General features: G+C 38.2%; 1 protein-coding gene and 1 non-coding gene across 6 annotated transcripts in view; both read left to right on the top strand.

The window, feature by feature from the left end:
• The window catches only part of Nexmif (neurite extension and migration factor), a 125,023-nt gene that overhangs the window by 81,137 nt on the left and 19,624 nt on the right, over window positions 1-24,262 (top strand). For 4 of the 5 annotated variants that reach the window (XM_030251340.1, XM_030251339.1, XM_006528034.4 and 1 more), the window contains one exon: window positions 20,966-21,021. The exons of the other annotated variant lie outside the window; for it this stretch is intronic. The gene's annotated coding sequence lies outside the window, so the exon portion shown is untranslated. The remainder of the gene's footprint in view (window positions 1-20,965; window positions 21,022-24,262) is intronic. 5 annotated transcript variants of the gene reach the window in all.
• Window positions 4,373-4,472, top strand: Mir672 (microRNA 672). The gene has a single exon (NR_030430.1). It is a non-coding gene; the product is annotated as a microRNA 672 (primary transcript).

Here is a 24,262-nt window from a genome sequence, read left to right as displayed (position 1 = left end):
GGCGGAGCTTCTCAGGGCAGAGATTTCCAGATTGAAGATTGGTGGGATTTCAAGTTCTGAGCTTGGGCAACTCAGGGATTGGAGGATTTTCCTGTTCAGAGATTGTGGCTTTTTTTTCACTCCCTTCTACCTGCATCAGGCTCATGGGTTAAGGTGGGAAGTACTTGTCTACTGCAATCAGCTTTTGCTGAGGTATCATCTGTGTGTGGCTGCTCCAGGGAGACTGGAGAGGAGGTGCTGCCACTGTGGATAGCTCCTGTGAGACAGCGCCTACAGTTTCACCAAGAAGGTATTGTCACCGTGGACAGCTCTTCATGCTGCAGTAGGCTGAGGCAGGAAAGGTGTTGCCACTGTGTTCCTGGGGAGCACCCTGCTTAGGCAGGAAAGGCAGTGCATCACTACAGGCAGCTCCTGTGACTGCTGCAGGCTGAGGAGATGTCCTGGTGCCACCATTTTAACAGCTCCCGCTGGGGCATCTCACCACAGCCTTGGGCTGAGTGGGAAGTGGGGGGCCAGTCATCACTTTGACTGCTTCTGCAGCATGGCGGGCCACTTAAGGATTACATCACCCAGCAACAAAATATAGAATGACATAATGAAACCCATTATTGTATATAATTAATATATTTTAATAAAAACAAATTATTAGAATGCCTTTAAACAGTGAGTTCATTCTTTAATCCCTTTTGTTTTATCATGTCAGAAACAGAACAAGCTATCATCTATTGAACAGAAGTTAGCCTTCACCACACAATAAGTCTACTTTTGTACCTTGATTGTTTTATCCCCCAGGTCTATAAGAAACAAATTGTTACTCACAAATTACCCAAGGTATTTTAAGGCAGCATAAAAGCATTATACAAATATTAGAAGAGCAAACTCCAAAAACAATGACAGGACCAAATTATGATGAAGATATCAAATAATAGGAATTTTTGTTTGTTGCTGGAGATACAAAATTGGTACAGCCATTTTGGAAGAAAGTTTTTTCATAAAATCGAGTGTACCCACATTAAATGGTCTAGTTATCATGCTATATGTACTTATCCAAATGAGTTTTTGAAAGCTTAGACCTACACAATAATTCACATCTTATTCAGTTCATTAAGATGTCCTTCATGGGTCAGTGAGTAAACAAACAAATGTGTTGGATACACACAATAGACTATTCAGCCTTTAAAAGAAATAAGCTTTCAAGCCAAAATGACACAAAGAAATCTTAAATACATATTACTGAATAAAATAATTTAGTCTGAAAAGTCTTTATACTGTATAATTCCAACTAATACAATATGCTTGAAAACTAAAACTGTGGTGACAATAAAAATTTTCATAATTGCAGGATTTGGGGGGAAGGAATAAATACTGCACAGGGAAATTTTAGGACAGCGAAGTCATACGAAAGTGGGTCCATGGCATATGTCAAAGCTGTTAGATTGAGTGAACATTAAACTGTAGAACTTAGGGGTATGTGTACTTCAGAGGATGGCCTTACGAATTGAACTTAGAGTAGGTTTTTTTTTAGCATTATATGAAATTGGGAGGGGATGGGCTGGTGGATCTGGAAGGCTTTAGGGGAACAAGTGGGAATGAATATGATCAAAATACATTGTGTAGATATATGAAATTCTTAAAGAATTACAAATGGTTTATTTATTTATTTATTTATTTACACTCCAGATTTTATTCCCCCTCCCAGAATATGATCAAAATACATTGTGTAGATATATGAAATTCTTAAAGAATTACAAATGGTTTTATTTATTTACTTACTTACACTCCAGATTTTATTCCCCCTCCTGGTCCACCCTCTGACTTCTCCACATCCCATACCTCCTCCCCACCACACCCCGTCTCCACGTGGATGTCCCCACCCACTACCCCACCAGACCTCTAAACTCCCTAGGACCTCCAGTCTCTTGAGGGTTAGGTGCATCATCTCTGACTAGACCCAGACCTCTGCTTTATATGTGTTGGGGGCCTCATATCAGCTGGTGTATGCTGCCTGGTTGTTGGCTAAGTGTCTGAGAGATCTCAGGGGTCCAGGTTAATTGAGACTGCTGGTCCTCCTACAAGGTTGCCACAAAAATCCCTGACATAGTAGTGCATGCCTTTAATCCCAGCACTTGAGAGGCAGACATGGGCAGATCTCTATGAGTCCCAGGACAGTCAGGGCTACATAGGGAAATTCTGTCTTAAAAAATGAATAACTAAATAAGTAAAAGGAGGAATTTAGAGATCTAGAGAGATGGCTCAGAGATTAAGAAGAGAAAACTTGCTGTTGTTGCAAAGAGCTGAAGTTGGGTTCCCAGCACTCACATGAGGCAACTCACGACATGTAACACGTTTCTTCACTATCCCTTAGTTTATTATCTTTTTTGTTTCTTTTTATGTTTCCTTTTTTTCATTTATGTACACTGTATGCATGTATATCTGCATGCAGCTTACATGTGTGAGTGGGGGTACAGGTCCACATGTGTACACATGTATGTGGAGGTCCAAGCTCAATTTGATATTCAATGTTCTTTCACCACAACTCAAGTCAAGGTCTCTGAATCAAATCCAAAGCTAAAAGATATGGCTACCCTCACTAGCCAGCTTGCTCTAGGGATTATGACCACACCCACTAAGTATTTCCATGAATTCTAAGAATCTGAAATCTGGTCCCAGCGTAGCCATCTCTCCACCCCACCTTTGAAATTATTATTGTTGTTATTTGGCAAGTTCATATATAAACATAATGTATTTTGGTAATTTTTACCTCATTTTGTACTGTTTTTTTTTTCTATTTTATTTTCCTTTTTCTGACCAGTTTTCCTTTTTTTCCTTCTATCTCCCTTTTCTTTATACTTCTCTTCCAGGCATCTTTCCCTCTGATTTCTCCTTTTACATAGGCCTGTTATTGTTGCAAACGGACATTGAAACTAAATATTTTAAGTTATTATAATTATGGATTTATTAATAAAATAAACAATTACATTTTGTTTTTAAGTAGCATGACCAAGCTACTTGGAGAGGAAAGGAATTTTTGGCTTATAGCTTGTAGTCAATCATTTAAAAAAGTCAGGGCAGAAACTAAAGCAGAGGCCATGGAGGGGTGTAACTTACTGGCTTGTTCAGCCTGATTTCTTATACAACCCAGAACCACTTGCCTAGGGATAGCACCAACAACCATGTCCTGGGCCCTCTTATATCAGTCATTAGTCAAGAAAATGCCCCCACAGACTTGCCTAAAGGCCATATTAAAGGAGGCATTTTCTTGATCGAGGTTCCCAGCATATCATATAATTGAAGCTTCTGTGCTGGAAGAAGATGTATTCGAAGAAAGTAAACAAAAATATATTGTGAAAGAAATTATAGTAACTTGTCCTAAATGTTCGCCTTGCTCTTTATTACAGTTATATAAATGTATACAGGGCTGGAGAGATGGTTCAGAGGTTAAGAGCACTGACTGCTTTTCCAGAGGTCCTGAGTTCAGTTCCCAGCAACCACATGGTGGCTCACAGCCATCTATAGTGAGATCCGATGCCTTCTTCTGGTGCGTCTAAATAAATAAATAAATAAATAAATAAATAATCTTTTAAAAAAGATGTGTACAAGACTGCCTTAATAAGCAACCTTTGGCCGGGCGGTGGTGGCGCACGCCTTTAATCCCAGCACTTGGGAGGCAGAGGCAGGCGGATTTCTGAGTTTGAGGCCAGCCTGGTCTACAAAGTGAGCTCCAGGACAGCCAGGGCTACACAGAGAAACCCTGTCTCGAAAAACCAAAAAAAAAAAACCAAAAAAAAAAAAAAAAAACAACCTTTGAAGAAAAACCCTTTGGTTTCAAGTTCATGAACTCTAGATGAATTGCAGAGTGTCTGTGGTTGTTTGTCACACTTAGAGAACTGCTAAAAGTTCTGACTGAGGGAAACTGTTGGGTTTAAGCGTTACTAAGTTTAATGTGTTAGTAATAACCTTATGTTTCTTAGAATTCTGGCTTTCCTCCTCCCCTCCCTTTCCTCTCCTCCCCTTCCTTCCCCTCCCCTCCCCTTCCTTTCCCATCCCTTCCCTTCCAAAATATTATCTCATCACGCAGCCTAGGGCTAGCCTCTAACTCATTGTGTAACCCACTCTATCTTCAACTCACTTCCTCCATTCTGAGTGTTGGAATTACAATAGCACTCCACCATGCCCCTCTGTAGAAGAGCCTCTTTCATTTTCTTGCAGGCTGATAAGATTTGGACATCTCTGCTGAATTTTAGATTTATTTCCTTCTCTAATCTAATCTATAGGCAGCTAGAGTAGACTAGAAAACGTTTGGTGCTTTAAATGTTGTTCAAGGATGACATTTGAAATGTAAATAAAGAAAATATACAATAAAAATATTTAAGATGGTGATCTAGCCCTTTAGTTTTGAGGTTGGTGTACTGTGTGTGAGTATACATATTTATCACACACAGTCACTATCTTCGAAAGTGAGGGTGCACATCTTTCTCAGCCATCTCTTATTAAGCCATTAAAGTAATGCCAACATCTGAAGCTAGCACATTCTGGTTCTAGAAGGTCGAGTTTTTCCTTGGAATAAACTGAGTTTAGCCTGAGCAGAGAAAGACCTTCATTTTTAAAGTTAGTAGTAGTAATAGTAATAGTAGTGTGTGTGTGTGTGTGTGTGTGTGTGTGTGTGTGTGTGTGTGTGTACAGCGGCCAAAGGAGGGCATCAAATGACTTGTGTTATCACTCTCTGCCTTGTTCCTGTTTTAAGGTCTCTCACAGAACCATAGAGTCAGGACGAGAGTCAGAAAACCTGACTGACTGATTCTCCTGTGCCTACCTCACTAGGGTTTCTGGCTTCCTCCCAGCCATGCCTGGCTTTTATTGTATACATGCTGAGAGCCCAAGCTCAGGTTCTCACTCTTATGCAGCACAGAAGAAAATAAGGAAGTTAGGTGACACATCAGCCAAGGTACATTGAGGTTACCTGATGCTTAATGACTCTTTACACAAAACAGAGGAATGCCTACATAAAGACCAGCAGGAACTAGGCAATGTAACAACTGAGACAAAGTCAGCTCTATCTAAGGTCAGCTATAGTCTTAGAAGCCAGGTGTGAGGTCGTTACACTCCTGGGGCAAGGGCTTTCACGCCCAAGCCATAGTTCTAATTCTGATTTATTGTTTAGCCCACCACCACCCAGCTCTTAGTAAATACCTAACTATGCTATTCCCCAGGGCTAGTGAAAGTATGTGCTAGGGAGTTCCGCTCTAGCTAACCTTCTCATGAATAATGCAACACACTAGTTCCTCCTTAAATCACAGCCCGATCTTCTTCCTAAACAATTGTAAATTCCTGTATGTGGGAGTTACTCGCCTGTTATTCTAAGTGATTTTGTGAGGGACTTTCTTCTATTAAGTAATGTAGTCTGACATATATAACTATAATAAGAATTCTAAACTTACTTTGCTAAGCTTGCCCTGAAATTTCTAACTATATGTAGTAGATAGTAACGCCCGATTTCTTTTGCTATCTCTCTTTCAATACTGGAGGCAATTCGTCTGAATAGATAACATTCTTACTAAATTCCAAGCCCAGGGTCAGCTCAAGGACTGCCTAGGACGTTGGTGAAGACCAGGAAGCAAAGTTCAACCTAATTTAGGTATTTGTCAAATCATTCCTTGGAGGCACCTATAATAAAACAATACTGAAAGAAAGCACACAGAACCATTCGCCAACTATTGCAAGGACGAATCTGAAACACATCTGTTTATGGGACACCAGAAACTTTCCAGGAGACAAGTTTCCATAAAACTTTATGCCTCATGACTGTAGCCAAGCTTTTGGGCCTGTCAGGCAGTTTTTACTGGAGTGGGTGTGGCACACTGTAGCTGTCTTCAGACTCACCAGAAGAGGGCATAAGTTCTCATTACAGATATTTGTGAGCCACCATGTGTTTGCTGGGATTTAAACTCAGGACCTTCGGAAGAGCAGTCAGTGCTCTTACCAGCTGAGTATCTCTCCAGCTCCCCATTTTCCTTTCTTAAACCACGCTTATATATTGGCTTTCACTTTGCCCTCATTTCCTAGTGTACTGGCTGGTATTGGGTGTCAACTTGACACAGCTGGAGTTATCACAGAGAAAGGAGCTTCAGTTGAGGAAATGCCTCCACAAAATCCAGCTGTAAGGCATTTTCTCAGTGATCAAGGGGGAAAGGCCCCTTGTGGGTGGGACCATCTCTGGGCTGGTAGTCTTGGTTCTGTAAGAGAGCAGGCTGAGCAAGCCAGGGGAAGCAAGCCAGTAAAGAACATCCCTCCATTGCCTCTGCATCAACTCCTGCGTCCTGACCTGCTTGAGTTCCAGTCCTGACTTCCTTGGTGATGAACAGCAGAATGGAAGTGTAAGCTGAATAAACCCTTTCCTCCCCAACTTGCTTCTTGGTCATGATGTTTGTGCAGGAATAGAAATCCCGATTAAGACACCTAGAGAACACAAAACAGATAGGAGATTTAAAACCATAGAAGTTTCATTCTGCTTCTTAACAAATCATTTCTATAGGATTCCTGGTGGCTGGAAGGCAAATTGAACATTCTACTTTGATCTTGTATTAGTAAAGCAGATGGTTTTGTTAAACAACTCCCTAGGGAAGATTTGGGTCTCTGTTCCAGCTTCTGACATAGCCAAAAAGAATCCCAGAGTGGATAGAGCTGAATTGGCCTTTCAGACATTTTTGTTCAATCCCTTATGGTACATATTGAAAATTCAAGCCTAGAATTGGATATTGTTCAAGGTCACAGTCACATAGTGAATTTCTGGCTTCAAGAGAGATTATTCTTCCCTCCTATGCAAAGGGGGAATCTAACAGATACTGTTTAAGCTATGAACTCTTGTGAGTGTGAATGTTTCATGTATGCCATTATAGTTTAATTTTTAATAATTGGAATAATTCTATATTTATAAAAAATTGCAATGTACAAAAAATCATGATCATTGTCTCTTTTCTCTTATATTGCTGTGGTATAATTTCAAAATAAAACCCCAGATTTTATCAGTTTTCTATGCTAGCATCTAGAAAATCAGGATCAGAGATAACTGAAAATCTTTGATCTTCCTATTTCCTTAGTTTTCTCATCTGTGCCAGTTTTTTAGGTTTACCTGTAAGATGTTTTGTACAATGTCCCTCAATTTGTTGTGAGTTTTGAAAAAAATACTACAGAGATGAAGTGTCATTACTATCAAGGTATATATAAAGTGGTACACAGTATCAGTAGTTAACTTTGATAATATGGTTTGCCATGTTCACACAATAGAAAGTTGAAGTTTTTTTCTTTTCTGTTCTCTATGCTTCAGAAATTCACTCACACCTAAGTTCAACCTCCTTGAAATAAAGAATACTTGTATATATTTACATGTGTAGAAATATAATTCATGTTTTTCTAAGACAATGTCTTACTGTATAGTTGTGACTGTCCTGGAACTCACTACTGTTTGAAACTCACTTTGTAGACCAGGCTGACCTCAAACTCACAGAGATCCACCTGCCTCTGCCTCTTAAGTGCTGGGATTAATAGTGTGCACCGCTTTTGTCTAAAGCAATTTATAAAAAATAAATATAGAATTTGGAGTTCTTTTTAAAGAATATCAACTTTTGTTGACTGCTATTTGATTCCTGTGCATGAAGGTAGAAGTGTTTTGGATGTTAGCTTATCTGTTCTGTTGCTCACAATGTTCTTACTTTGACCGTAAGTGATTCTTTCAGATTAGCTTCTGTAGCCTCTTGACATGCAGCTTGAATTTTATCTTCTTAGATTGATAATTTTCTGGTACTTCAAAATACTCCAAACTCACACCAGCAGTTTCTTTAAGGAATATTAATTGATTGGGGGGGACAATGTATTTGAAAACCAAGATCTGAGCCAATCTTACCAACTATCATTGTTTCTGTACTTTCTCAATGGACAACTTAAGTAATATATAGCTGAACTATTCTATATATACATATGCATCTATAATTGTCTATCAATCTATTTTATGTATATTAAGCTAAATATGACCTCATATCAATACCATGAATGAATCCAGTACTAGTCTTCTATTCCTGTTTACCTATAAATTTCTTCTCTAACAGTGAGAAAACTGTGTTCTAACACCTACTATACATTTGTTTATTTCTTCAATACCAACACATATAAAACAGTTTCAGAATTGACCTATTGTCCCTATGAGAACCAAATGGACAAGAATAATGTTTATGTTCAGTTATTTATCCTTACAATTTTGTGTCAAAACATAATTTTCTCAAGTAAAATCTGCTTTATATCCCTCAGTGCAGTTACATCATTTATGTTTTATATAGTTAAATTCATTTTCACAGTTTTCATTCCATCTTATGATCTTCCAACATCTTGGTTGATTTTTAAATTTTCATATACTAAGGCTAAGTCTTTGTGAATAGGAGGTACATAATTTTTGGCAGAGTGTTATATACTCTTTACTCCAGCATCATTGAGAAAAGTTCTATCATTTTTAAACTTCTGTTGTTGCCAACCAGGACTCCTTCTCCTAACATTCTGAAATTACTCATGGGTTTCCATCCCTATATTCCAATCTGTTTTACAGAATGGCATAACAATATAACAATATAATATGTGGCCTATTTGGGTATAGTTTCTGTTTCTCAGCAAAGTTTAATTTAAGGTACAGTTCATATTGTGTGAATTGGTAATGCATTTAAAATGTTCCGTTTTGGGGGCTGGAGAGATGGCTCAGCGGTTAAGAGCACTGACGGCTCTTCCAGAGATCCTGAGTTCAAATCCCAGTAACCACATGGTGGCTCACAACCATCCGAAACAACTATCTGGCGCCCTCTTCTGGAGTGTCTGAAGACAGCTACAGTGTACTTACATATGATAAATAAATAATTTTTTTAAAATGTTCCCTTTTGGTTTGGGGAGCAGGATGGGGGTTATAGGGGGCTTTGGGGATAGCATTTGAAATGTAAATGAAGAAAATAGCTAATAAAAATAAAAAATAATGATGAAAAAATGCTCCCTTTTGTCTTTGGCCATGTTACCCCTAATACGCCTAATCTCACCGAGTGTTTTGTTTTATTATTGACTAGTATTCCATTGTAGAAATAACTAGCCAATATTTTGTTAAAAGTCATTTTGAGTATTTCTAACTTTGGGAAACTATGAATAATGTTACTATAAACATGTACTTATAGGGGTTTTGTGTTAAATATACATTTCTAATTTATTTTGGTAGACTACTAGCAATATAGTTGGTGGATCATACTATAAGCCTATTTACATTTGTGCTTTTAACATATATTTCCAAGAAGTTTGGGTTGAAGTTGTTTGTAGGGTGTAATAGGATCTCTGCTTGTAAGCTGATTGGAATAATTATCATTCTCTAAGCATATTCTGTATGGATAGAAAATACAATATCCACAAGAAGATAGCTACATTTACCAGAATGATGAAATTTCTGTAAAATGACCAAGTATTTGCTAACATCTAGAAAGTCATAAATCTTTACAAGATTATGGAAGCATTAAAATTTGGTCATTTTATATACAAAGTAGTGAAACAATTAAATTAGAAAACAAACAACTCAGTGTTTTTAAAAATTAGCTAAAGAGAGAAACAGAATTCACAGAAAATTAACTTTTCAATGAGTTCAACAGCCTTAGTCATCAGATAAATGCAAATTTAAACTACTTTGAATCAGAATAGATAACATCAAGACAACAAATGACAACTAATCTTGGTGAGGCTGTTGGAAAAGAGGAACATTAACACCATTGACGGAAATGTAAACTGGTACAACCACTGTGGAAATCAGCTTGGATGTTTGTAAAATAACTGAAAATAGAACGATTGCATGGCCCAGTATACCACTGCTGGGCATATACCCCAAAGACTATATCCCACCACAGATATATGCACAAATACATGTTTACTGCTGCACTATTCATAGTAGAAAGGATATGGAATCAGCATACATGTCCATCAACAGCTGAATGGATAATGAAAATGTGGTACATATGCACAGTGGAATTATTCAGTCATGAAAAATGAAATTATTGATTAAATTTTCAGGAAAATTGACAGAACTAGGAAAAAATATTAATTGAAGCAACCCATTCTCAGAAAGGCAGAAACCTGATGTCGTGCCCAGTATTCAGATCCTAGCTTCTAGCTTTTCTCTATGTGTAGTTATGTGAGAATGAGTGAGTATAAACACCAGAAAACTAGAAACTGGAAGGAGGAGCTATAAGGGAGAAGGATGAGGAGAGCATCAGAATACATGTAATATGAAAGTGGAAGGAGGGAGGGATCTGGGCAGCAGGGCATGTGGAAGACAAGGAGAATAGGGAGAGAAGTATAAAGGATCAGGGACTTGGCTGTGGGATTTTTGTCTTCTAATAACTTCAGAAGCTATACCCATAAGTTACACACTACCAACATGTCTACCAAATGTGAGCTAAACAAGATTGAAATCAACAAATTTGCCAAATTGCATGGGAAAAGCCCAGGAGGCTTCAACTCTACACAAAGATCTGCACAGGCAACTTAGTTAAGCTGGGAGCATGAGAGGTAGTCCTCCCCAAGGAAGAGCATACCAATTGGTTGTCCAGTTCCAGTCAGCCATCCTCACAACTGATCCTACCCCAGTTTCCCTCCCCACCTACTCTCCCATCTATCCACCTCCTTCCATTAACTTCCCTCCTTCTATCCATCTTCAATGTCTATTTTATTTCCCCTTCTGAGCAAGATTCAAGAAACCTCCCTTGGATTTTCCTTGTTACTTATCTTCTTTGGATCTGTGGATTATAGCATAGTTATTCTGTAATTTATGGCTAATGTCCACTTAGAAGTGAGTACATATCATGTATGTCTTTCTGGGTCTGGGGTACCTTACTCAGAATGATACTTTTTAGTTCCATCCATTTTCACCATGTCATTTTTTTAATGGCTGATTAGTATTCTATTATGTAAATGTACCACATTTTCTTTATCCATTCTTCTGTAGGTTGCCGATTTGTCTTATCGACTATGTTCTTTGCCTTACAGAAGCTTTCCAATTTCATGAGATCCCATTTATCAATTCTTGATCTTACAGCATGAGCCATTGGAATTCTGTTTAGGAAATTTCCCCCTGTGCCAATGAGTTCAAGGTTCTTTTCCACTTTCTCTTCTATTAGAGTCAGTGTATCTTTTTTTGTTGTTGTTTTTTTATTTTTTTGAGGCAGGGTTTCTCTGTATCACCTGGTTGTCCTAGAACTCACTTTGTAGACCAGGCTGGCCTCGAACTCAGAAATCGGCCTGCCTCTGCCTCCCAAGTGCTGGGATTAAAGGCGTGTACCACCACGCCCGGCAGTGTATCTGGTTTTATGTTGAGGTCCTTGATCCATTTGGACTTGAGCTTTGTGCAAGGTAACAAATATGGGCCTATTTTCATTCTTCTACCTACAGACAGTCAGTTGGATGAGCACCATTTATTGAAGACGCTTTTTCCCCCATTGTGTATTTTTGGCTTCTTTGTCAAAGATCAAGTGTCCGTAAGTAACTGTTTAAAAAAATTCTGAGGATTTTACTTTTCTCTGTGATTAGAAATAATTTCATCAACAGTACCATTGTGTTCCTTACTAGTTTCACATTGCAGTTTCTTATCAGTAACTGTATATTTCTTGGTGGATTGTATTGTAGGGTTGTTGTTTTGTTTGTTCCAATTATTTTTCATACAAGCTACATTGTTCAACAACGGGGGGGGGGGGGGAGGCGGTTGGCAAAGATGTTGACCTCTCAAAAAACATACAGAACTGAAATAGTGGAGCAGAGCACAGCCAGATTCTTCCCAGCAAACCTCAGGGAAGTCTCTGTGAAGAACGGTTTCTCTGGTGACTAGTACCTGTAGGAGATTTGAAAAAGAATCGAAATGGAAATGAATTAATGTGACCCTAAATATGGCTGAAGTGTACAGGTTTTTTTTAGCTAAATACTGGACTTTATTTCCAGCCAGCCTTGATGGTTCTTCCAAAGGGCAGAAGTGGGGAGGGAGCGAGGTTTGCAGGGGATGGAGGTGGAGTGTGCTCTAAGGATGAAGAAAAAGAACATAAAGAGACTGTGCCGGGGCCTAGCAAACACAGAAGTGGATGCTCACAGTCAGTTATTGGTTGGATCACAGGGCTCCCAATGGAGGAGCTAGAGAAATTACCTAAGGAGCTAAAGGGATCTGCAACCCTATAGGTGGAACAACATTATGAACTAACCAGTACCCCGGAGCTCTTGACTCTAGCTGCATATGTATCAAAAGATGGCCTAGTCGGCCATCACTGGAAAGAGAGGCCCATTGGTCTTGCAAACTGTATATGCCCCAGTACAGGGGAACGCCAGGGCCAAAAAAAAATGAGAATGAGTGGGTAGGGAAGTGTGGGGGAGGGTATGGGGGACTTTTGGGATAGCATTGGAAATGTAATTGAGGAAAATATGTAATAAAAAAAATCAATTAAAATAAAAAAAAAAGAAAATCCATGCAATTAGTGACACGTGAAAGGATAGTCTGTTTTCTGTCTGAACCCAAGTAGCAACGGCAAACAAGACTGTTAAAGAGCTTCCAGAGGGACCACTAGCATCATAATGGAACTTTGTTAGGAAAGTGGGTGTCAAATATATTTTATCTCCCTTCAATCTCTTCCTCTGCTTTAAGCTCCATCCCTAAAGTGGATCTTGAGGCAGTTCCCTTTAGTTTGCATATGAGCTTAAATTGGCTCATTTGTTTATCTGATACATTAATTTTACTCAGTATGTCAGAGCAATGTCAGTGATTCTTCTTTGACTGGCCTTATGCTGCCAGACCTTAGCAGCCCTGGAAAGCTTTCATATATAATGTAATATGGTCTCTTTAGATTGCTAAAGGAAGAAGACAGAAATAAGGTGTGGAGACCCTGAAATCAAGGGAACTCATAACTTCTTTTGAAGTAAAGTATTTTGAGGTTGTGCATAAAGAAATAAGGGACTGACTCATTCCTTGTCTTACTACAACTGCTTCTTTTACCCTTTTCTAGCAGTTAAAATAGCATTTGCATAATTTTTATACTAATGCTTTCCTATGTATTATTGGATCCTCACACTATTTTTATTGATGCACCACGGCCAAACTCAAATGTTTTTTCTACACAAACATTGAATTTAACTTCCCGTGACATCTTTAGAAATTTTATGAAATGCTCTGTTGTATTAAGTCACATTTCTTTCTGTTTTAAATTATAGTTATTCATATATACATATATATACATACATACATCATTTATTATATTCAAAAATGGTCAATGGCGTGTTCTAGATAAGACTTACTCATGACTGACATAGTGAGCAAATAATGAATAATGGAAAAGAAATAGAGTAGAGGGCTGAAGAGATGACTCAGTGGCGAAGAGCACTGACTGCCCTTCCTGAGGTCCTGAGTTCAATTCCCAGCAAGCACATGGTGACTCACAACCATCTGTAATGGGATCCAATGCCCTCTTCTTGAGTGTCTGAAGACAGCTACAGTGTACTCATATAAATAAATAAATAAATAAATAAATAAATAAATAAATAAATAAATCTTAAAAGAAGAGAGAGAAGAAAGCAAATATTTAAAGCTTAGATAACATTGATAATCATTTAATTACAGACATAGAATTTAAATATGATTTTTTTCTAATTTTGTATTAACATTTTGTATTATTATTTTAAAATCCCTCAACAGTTTCCTTGAACACACTTACTCTTCACAAAAATAGAGATGATTTAAAGAAGTGATAGACCATGAGAGATTGGCATAAATTGATGAGATAAAGTACGTAGGATTGTTGTACAGTATGCAACTTAGTTGGTAAAGTGCTTCCCTAGCAGGCTGAGGCTCTAGGCTTGATCCTAGCATTACATTAACATAGTATGCATCTGTAACCCAATATTGGAAAGGTAGAGGGAAGAAGATAGAAGCCCAGAGTCATCATTGGCTACATGCATGTCTGTCTACCTGCTCCAATTGACTTTGTCTCAAAACAAAACAAAATGAATAGAGAATGGTATTCTGAACAAACAAATCAGTGAAACTCATAAGGAGGGTGGGAGGGCATGGTTTGTAGAGTGACGAGGCCACATCTAACCTTTGGATCACGTCTTGAAAAATCATGCAGAATTCTGGGAACATTTAGTGGTAGGAAATAAAGCCCATGTCGAAGGCCTTCTAAGAGGGAGTGAGGGAGGTGGTAGAGATGGCTCAGCAAGTGCACTGACTGCTCTTGTACTCAGTTGCTGAGTGCTCCTGCCTTCTGCCTTGATCAACTCAGAATATGAAGTATGTCTTATTAAACATAATCTAATGTGTGTAATCCCAGTACTTCAGAAACTGAGGGAAGATGATCATAAGTATTATCCTGTCTCATAAAAAGGTTTAAATTGCTCAGTAGCATAAAATCTTAGTTGCCAAATTTTCAAACCAAAACTCAGAGAATGCCATTTTTCAGGTTCCCTCCTCCGCTGGGGCACTGTGTTATCCTTTCTCTGTCCAACTTCTCTATACTGGAATCAGATTTATTTTTAACTACTTCCTAGCTTTACAAGTTTGGTAGGTTTCTTTCCTTTTTTCTTTTTCTTTTCAGATGTAATGTCAATTTTTTTAAAGATTTTTTTCTTTTTATTCTCTCATACAATATATCCCAACTGAAGCCTCCACTCCTCCAAGCCTCCCCACCCAGCCTCCCTCTCCCCCAGATCCACTGCTCTTCCCTTCAGAAAAGTGCAGATCTTATCAACTGAACACAGCATTAAAGGATGCAAAAAGAGTGGGCACAAATCCTCATATCCAGGCTGGACAAGACAGCCCAGTAGGAGAAAAAGGGTCCCAAGAACAGGCAAAAGAGTCAGAGAAAGCTCTCACTCCCACTGTTCGGAGTTCCACAAACACCCCAACCTAAACAACCACAGCATGTATGCAGAAAACCTAGTACTGACCCATACAGGTTTCCTGATTGTCATTTCTGTCTCTGTGAGCCCTGCTTAGTTGATTCTGTGAGCTGTACTCTGCAGGCATCTTCAACCCCACTGGCTCCTATAACCACTCCTCCCATTCTTCCACAGAACTCCCTGAGCTTAGGATAATGTTTGGCTGTGGGTCTCAGTATATGCTCCTATCAGCTGCCAGAGGAAGATTTTCTGATGATGACTGAGCTAGGCACCAATCTATGAGTGTAGTAGAATATTAGGAGTCATTTTATTGATTTGGGGGGGGGGGTAAGTCCTGTTTAGTTTTACCCTAGGTCTCTGCACCATCCAGCTTTCAGTTTCTGGCCATCCAGGCAGTACTGGACATGGGCTCCTCCTTGTGGCTTCAGCCTCAAGTTAGAGTAGTCATTGGTGGGCCATTCTCTCACAGCACATCTTGCAGGCAGGACAGGTGTGGGTGGAAGGTTTTGTGGCTGGGTTGGTGTGCCAGTCCCACCATTGGAAGCCTTGCCTAGTTAACAGAAGATGACCAGTTCAGGCTGTATATCCTCTATTACTAGGAGTCCCCATTAGGGTCACCCTCATAGGTTTCAGGAAGTTTCCGTTGCACTAGATTTCCACCCACTAAATACCCCCCTATCTCATCTCTCCCTCTTTCCCTCCTTCCATACCGGAATCAGATCTTGTTTTTTCAACTTCCTAGCTTTTAGGATTTGTCGGGTCTCTCTTAATTCATCTGATTCTTAAGATTATTTCTCCTCCCATAAAAGATAATGCCCAATTTATAATTTTATTGCACAGACCAAATAAAATAACAGATGTGACATCTTTATAGCCTATAATATACTGTGAAAATAAAAGGTAGTTTTATCATGTTAGTCAAGAAATGCCAAAAGGCACAAAATTTTATCACATCTATGAAGCATGATTTTTCACTAGATCATGTGGTATATTGTTTCAAGCCTATTTATAGACACAGATTTGCTTAAGTTCAGTTCACTTGGACACTTTGAGTAAAGTTAACATTAGAGAAAAAAATCTAGTCTTTTTCTGATTGATACAAAGGCCAGTAGCAATTATATCACATGGATATAGTTAGATTTTTTTTCAGTTGGTATCTTACTGAAATCCCTAATGAATGCCTAATGAATCACCTAATGAAGAGTGATTAAAACAGTCTTCCTTTAACAGAAGAAATATTTTATAGGCAATTAGTAAAATGTAAGAAAATTAGATGAAAACTGAATTTACATTCCCCTAGCTACTTCTAAGTGTGAAACATAAATCTGTGTTCCAAATCTCCCAGTATGTAGAAGTATCTTTAAGGAGGTGACAAGAAAGTATTGAATAATCCTTCATTGCATACCATTGTAAGAATTCCTTCCTAGGAAGATGTAAGCAAAGGATTACCTTCCTCTTAACACTCCCAGGACAAACCAAAGTAAGTTTCTATCAAAGTCTAACTTAGACAACTAGTGAGTATTTTTTTACTTACAGAGAATAGGTGACTTCAGAAAGTCTCACCCAACAGAGATGATGAACTCTTCAGAGATACATAGATGGAGGAGACACACACATACTTCATTTAACATTTCCCAGTCTGTATAATCCCAAACCCTAATGGCACATGCAGTTAAGGTAGAATTTCATGCAAATAACTGGGAAATGAAGGAAAGAATCAGGATTTTCAATGAGAGTGCAATGACTCTCCCTATCCCCACCTTCTCTGAGAGAACACCAACAGTCAAAAGGCCAGTCTTGATGTCTTTATGGTCTCCTGCAAGCAGGCACAGCTCATCTGATGAAAGTAGCAGCTGTTGTCTTTGGAGTACCACATTCTATAACATATATTCAGATCACTGTGTAGGGGCTTAGTGTGGTAGTATACGTAAAAGTCTAAGGTAATGTAGCATCCTGTATTAAATGGTATGGAACAGAAGACATTCTGGAGAAGTGATTTCAGAAGACTGATAGAAAGACTGCAAGGGGATTTTTGTGTATGTTCAGGCAGAAAGAGTAAGAATGTCTTCCAAATAGAAGGATCATGTCAGGTATGGTGCGTGATTCCAGGTAAGGCTCTTGAGATATGGCAGGGACAGTTTCGACAGACCGTTCTTGAAATTCTGACAGAGAACACTAAGTTGGATATGGTAGGCAGTGGTGACCCTTTGTGAATTCCTGAGTCAGAAACTTGAAGAGGAAATAATGTGTTAAGCAGTGCCCAGGGCACGTTATCGTAGACATAAGCACTTACTATCAAAACTCGCTTGTAAGCTTTCATTGTGTGATGTAATAGTAGGTATAAAGAATGTAGTGTTCCATGCAAGATATGGTCAAAAAGAGAGAACAATAAGAACACTGGGGTTCAGAAAATTCTTATCAATAAGTCAGAAGTCTGGCATAATAGGGACTTTTTAGATATGCTATAGATGAACCTGAAATTCAATACCTTCCTAGAGCTAAATCAGTGAATGGCTTCTGGATCTGACCAACTTCCAGGAGCCAAAATGTGCAACAATCTTTCCTCTCCAGACTTTCTCAAAGCATATGAACTCAACATTTGTGTTAGTGTGTGTGTGACTGGGTCAAAATAACCTCTGCTGTCTGAAAAGAAAGACAATTCAAAGAAAAACTGAACAGACTCACCACCAAAAGACGATACACAAAGAAGTTAAAGGAAAACAAGAGAAAAGTCAGTTAAGTAGCAAGCTGTTTTTACTCAGGAAAATGTTCACTTTGACACACACAAACGCACTCAAGCATCTGCATCTGTCCCTACCCTAAAATACTTACATCACATACTGGACTAGAATGATAAGGCTCTGTGACTTTAAGAAGGTTTCTTAAAACTCTAAGAAACCTCAGGCTTCTCATTTGTGCAATAGAAATGCTAATTCCTTTCTACTTCAGAGGATTTTTTTTGTAAGGGTAAAATAATACAATTCAATATAACGTTTCTAGAACATAGCATGAATTTAATAAACTTAGTATAATTATTAGATATTAAGAGGATACTGGTCAGCTTATTATTGGTTCTTAAACTTGAGTTCATTTACAAACAGCAAACATTTCTCTCAGCTTTGTTGTTAAGTGGTGGCTAAAGGGTAGAATTTAACCTAGTGTGATAGCAGCTGCTTAAATAGCAACTGGGTTTTAGTTTATTCGACTAGCTACAGTTGAATAGAGGTTATGTTGGATGAGTGGTCAGCAGCTAATAAATCTAGTATGCAACTTGTTTTGGTGAAATACTATACCTTTCCCTTTCTTTACCCTTCCTGTTTGTAATCATATTTTCTGTAAATAAAATAAGTCTACTCCTAAGGGTAATGTGACTTTAATCTAACTGGTACAAAATATGCATTTTCTCATAGAGTTTGCTTATGATGTAGCTTCACTTGAGAGAACTTAAGAAATAATAAAAGATACCATATGGAAATCATTAAAAATAAGAGCTATTTATTGCCATTCACCTGCATATGCTGTCTGTGGAGCCTATTGGTGCATACCAAACACAAGGATACTGTCCATTCATACAGTACATGTGATGGCATGCTTATATTTTTGGCTATGCTTGGGTTCTCGTATGAATTGCTTTCTTTGTTCAGTAAGACTGGGATTTAATCTAAAGAAGTACAAATACTACTATGACTTTTCCAGGTGAGGTTATGTGTACATCTTGCTCCTTTACCTTTGTTCACTTTTATGTAGACAAACAAATAGTCCTTTTTAAGCATAAATAAATTAGACAAAAATAACTAAGACTATAGCTACTATTAGGTATTTGTGGATAATTGGATCTAAGATGTCACAATATTCTCCAGAGTAATTTAGCAAGTGATAAAATGTTTAGCCTACCTTGGCTATTCCACTATAATGGAATCAAATTACTATGGTACCTTGCATTACCTTGTCATCCCATAGCTTCTTGGTGACAACTATTTGGATAACCACCAAGATTTTAGTGTCAGAGCTATAGCTATGAGTTGGCATGGCAGACTGAACCCTTATACTCTGGCTAATATTGTGAACAAAAATTAGCATTCAATTTTGTCATGTTAACTCACCTGAAAATTTTATAGATTTCAGCCCTCTATTCCTATTTATGAAAAAACAGCTCCTTGGTCTCATTTCTTCATATTATAAAGCCATACGTTTGTTTCTCTGGCAAGTAAGTTCAGTACTTGCCAGTATTAGCAAAATTACCAACTGATTCTGTGATGTGTTTGCAAATAACAAGGCACATTTTATTAAATAGTCTCTGTAGGGGCTATGGATCTTTAATTACAGGATCATATTTAGAGCATTATCTTTATAATGCTAGCTTTTTACCTTTTCAAGAGCCAGCATCTTGGGGGAAAAAAAGCCTGCCAGTTATTCATATTATAGTTAGGATAGAGATTGGAATATCTTGTCTGAATATGGTACAATTTCTCCAGAACTGTATAAATATACTGGAATATTTTGAGAACAAAAGAAGTGAGTGATAGCACAGAACTAGTTGGGAAAACTAAAAAATTGGAGCAAAAATGAAAAGAGGCCAATAAAAATGAAGAAGAAAGAGTGAACAAAAATAACTTGAGCCAGAATAATAGTCCCCCTCCAATCTTTTAATATGTGTCAAAATAACTTGTCTATAATCCACAGGTTGTCTCATTATATAGTAGGTTCATTTGATCTAGTAAGATTTTTATCTAGGTGTATATTAAGAGATAATTAGGCTGTCTTTTACACTGAAAAAAAAGGCCAAAATGTAAATTTTTTTCTTTAACTCATAATGGAAGATGTTGGAAGACATTTTGCTACAGCTCTCTCCTATGACTCATAACCCATATTCCTGCCATCTTACTGGTATCTTAGTTTTAAGTGAGGCTGAATCTTTGGGCCCTAATGGTTTCAGGAAGTAAAAAGGAAATGGGTTATGCAATAAGAAAAGTCTAATGTCACCACACTCATCTTCCCTTCTAATCCAAGCGTAGTACCTACCTTATTTACAGAGCATATTGTATGGTGAATTTTATATCTGCATTGACAATGTTACAGGTCAATATATTTATCATAAATGACAATAGAATGGATGATCCATTGAATATTTATTTAAAACTTCTATGTAACAAAGGTTTGATTTATTTCAAGAAAACCAATCACGGTCTCTCTCTCTCTCTCTCTCTCTCTCTCTCTCTCTCTCTCTCTCTCTCTCTGTGTGTGTGTATGTGTGTGTGTGTGTGTGGGTGTGTGTGTGGGTGTGTGTCTCACATTGGGGTGATTAAACCAAGCATGTCATGCATGTTAGTCAAGCTGACTGCACTCTCAGACCAAAGTATCTTATTTATTTTCTTGAGGTCCTGGGGATTGAACCTAAGCATTCTTGAATCCATTGTTTCTCTCATCTGAGCTCCCAACACCTTTTAAATATTAAAAGCAGGAATTGTCTTCATTTTGCATAATTGCATAAGAATAATTAGATAAAGCCATGATTTAAACTTGGGCCCTTGCTGCTTGTCCAGCATTCCTCTTGTTTCCCACTATGACCTCTTGTGATTCAACTTAAGTTGACTAACCTAATGTGCCACTTTGATCACTTATCTTTTCTACCAAAAACTGTATTGAATAAACTACAAGATTCAAAGCCCTCAGGGCCCAAGCAACCCCATTACAACAACAACTTTATGCTATTGTTTCCCTGGCCCTTGCTTTTTCTCATCAATAAACCAAGATGACAGTTACTTTACTGACACGTGGTATAGTGATATTCAAGTGTAAGAATGTATGTGGCCATTTTGTTAAATTGTAAAGCCATCTGTAATTATTTATTTATTTATTCCTTAAATTTAACTGAAAGCGACACTAGAAAAGCAGACTGAGACCCTCCCTCAAAACCAAACCAAACAAAGCACACCAGAATTTGGGGAGGGAATCCTTCTTACTGTATTTCTTTTGATTAAGTTTCATCTGACAAAAATATATTGATTATAATGCTAACTCTTGATTTCAGGTGCTCTGCAAGCTGAGAACTGACTTCAGTCTCCTCTACTTTTTTATTAGTTTCCTGTAAGTAGATATTATATATATAAAGAGTTCAATGGAATTGTTTTTGCTACAGCAGCATGTTAATGAGTTCAAGATTGTTGTTTAATTCTTTTTTAAGATTTATTTATTTATTATATGTAAGTACACTGTAGCTGTCTTCACACACTCCAGAAGAGGGCGCCAGATCTGGTTACAGATGGTTGTGAGCCACCATGTGGTTGCTGGGAATTGAACTCAGTATCTTTGAAAGAGCAGTCAGTGCTCTTACCTGCTGGGCCATCTCGTCAGCCCATCGTTTAATTCTTTTTTTTTTATTTATTTATTATACATAAGTACACTGTAGCTGTCTTCAGACACACCAGAAGAGGGCATCAGATCTTGTTACTGATGGTTGTGAGCCACCATGTGGTTGCTGGGATTTGAACTCCGGACCTTTGGAAGAGCAGTCGGGTGCTCTTACCCACTGAGCCATCTCACCAGCCCCATCGTTTAATTCTTATAATCAGTTAGTCCACATGTTTGTTATTAATCTTTTGGTTATCACACAGAGAAATGAGTTGCATTGCGACATATCCATTATATTTTGTTTATTTTTGCCCACTACTTTCTTTGCTTGTTCTTGCTGGTCCTCTATCCACTCAAATAGTACCACTTTCTATTTTCATGGCACACATATTCCTGTATCTAATCTTGTTCTTCCTACCCCTCTTCTTCCTCACCTCTCATAGTACCCTTTCTACTTTCAAAGAGAGGGAGAGGGAGAGAGAGAATGAGAGAATTGTTTTATTTTCATACTGGGAATGTCTCACATTGATGTGGCAATGCATTTGTGTATCATAAATGGTAGTAGAATAAATGATCCACTGAATCTATGTTTATGACCCCATCAAAGAGCCTTTGCCCTCAGCCCTAGTATATTAATACAAGATAGGACCATGAGCTTTACCAGGAATAACTTAGTGCTGGACCTAAACCCTGATTCCCTTCCTGTTAGTTAGATGGAGTTCAATGAGTTAACTTTTTCTGAGATTTTTTTCCATATTTATTAAAGAAAATAATAATATATGTTTAACAAGGCTGCTGTTTGCATAAAGTAATAAATATATTTAAAGTGCTTGGTAAAGTATCACTCAATACATGTTAGTCTTCTTTTATCACACTGTAAATGTAAAGTATAACTAGGTGAGTTTGTGGATGGATCAGTGTAGAATACATCCCCACTCCTATAGAAAGTCCTTCTGAGAACATATCTTAAGAATGGAGAGTGTTTCCAGCATCCTATCTGAACACTAATGGCAGCATTATTACAGATATACAAGCAAGTAAATACTCCATCTTTAGCAGCTGTGTTTAGTTAAGGAACAGATTTAGAAAGTGCAGACTTTAATCTGTGTTTTCTCTTTGGATTTTGGCACCATCTGATTTACTTTTTTCTGGATAAAAAGTGTAATTGTAGCTTGATTTTTTTCCCCTCCCTATACACGTATTTCTGCCGTCCTCCAAAGAAAAAGCTGCCTTTTAAAAAGCCTAAATAGGACAACGTGTAAATATTTGAAAGACATGGCAATAAGTGGATACCTGAAGAGGACTTTAGAGTAAAAACTTTAGTGACTAATGCCTTTTTTTCTTTAATGCCCATGAGGAACAGATAACTATAGAGGCACCACATCCGAACCTTATTTCTCCCTGTTTGAATAACTGGGTGAGTTAATAGTCAAGAAAGAAGCTGTTATAGAGTACAAAAGGATGATAGAAGTGTCCATGGACTTAGAAGCATTTCTCTTTCCTCAAGTAGGAGCTGGAGGACAGAGCAGGTTTCTGGAACAGAAGCCATTGGTTCTTCTGACCTCTCTCTTCCACCTAAAAACTTTTGATTCGAGATTCTACCTTGGGATTTGAAATTTGATAGCATAGAGTTATAAAGATCTGAGGACAGGGACCAAATGTGGTCTTCAGGGTAGCTCTGGGGATGCTACGTGAAAGCATTAAGGCTTCAACCATGAAGAAGCTTCACTACTGAGAGGGCAAAGGTTTTCAGTGTATCCTAAACCATGTCCCTCTACAATCCACAGCTTCCCTTCCCTTACTGCTGCTCAGCAATAGGCAGGTTGTATCCCCAGTGTTCTCACAGGGAAGCAGAGACAAGAAAATTCCTGGAAGCTTTCAGGCCACCTAGCTTGTTGTGCACAGAAGCAAATGAGACTCTGTATCAAACAAAGTAAAAACTGAAGACCCTTGTCCAATGTTGTCCTCTGATGTCCAAATAGAAGTTGTCTCACGTGCATGCCCATACATATGCACATATGTGTGCGCATATACATGCGTGTGCATGTGCACATGTGCATTCTCTCTCTCTCTCCCTCTCTCCCTCTCCCTCTCCCTCTCCCTCTCTCTCTCCCTCTCTCCCTCTCTCCCCCCCCTCTCTCTCTCTCCCTCTCCCTCTCTCTCTCTCCCTCTCTCTCTCTCTCTCCCTCTCCCTCTCTCTCTCTCTTCTCCCTCTCCCTCTCTCTCTCTCTCTCTCTCCCTCTCTCTCTCTCCCTCTCTCTCTCTCTCCCTCTCTCCCTCTCTCCCTCTCTCTCCATACACAAATATGTACAGAGGTAAAAGAGAATTCATTGTATATATAACCCATTCACCTGTGCTAAGACTCAGAAACCAACTTGTTGATTTAATTCAAGACTAATTCCTTTTTCTCCATACTCTTGCTTCTACCTATATATAAAAAATACTACTTAAGTATTTTTATATCATGTATCACTAGCTTTATGAACTTGTTGGGTCAGGAGGAGAAAGAAACTACATGGATTTACTAAGTTCTATGCTTAGCACCACTAAAGGGATGTATAACAGTAACAAGTAGCTGTTGTTGGACCATAGCCCCCTAAGGTTGATTTGGGATCTTTGATTCTACAGCCCAGACTTAATAGGGTTGTGAAATCAAGAATTTAAAACCAGTCAATTCTAATTAAGTATCCTTTATGTTGGAGCCATTCCATGGGCCATGAAGTGCCTCTAGTCCTATTAAGATCTGAAACTTGTGGACATAATTTTCTGGATAGGTAGGGCAAAGTATATTTTTGTCTAGGAAACCTAAAAGTCATGTGCCACCAAATAAAATTTGTGAAATCACTGTTAAGACATCTTGATTATAAATGTGTTGAAACATAAACTGTGCTAGAAGTATAGCATGTGCAGATGTGGCAGATGATAGAAGCTTACAAGATTGAAGATACATAGCTAAGCCTAAAAGAAGGTTCTATTT

This window comes from Mus musculus, chromosome X, assembly GCF_000001635.26.
Source record: "Mus musculus strain C57BL/6J chromosome X, GRCm38.p6 C57BL/6J".
In the NCBI taxonomy this organism is placed as follows: Eukaryota; Metazoa; Chordata; class Mammalia; order Rodentia; family Muridae; genus Mus; species Mus musculus.
This window is presented reverse-complemented; position numbering and strand designations above follow the sequence as displayed.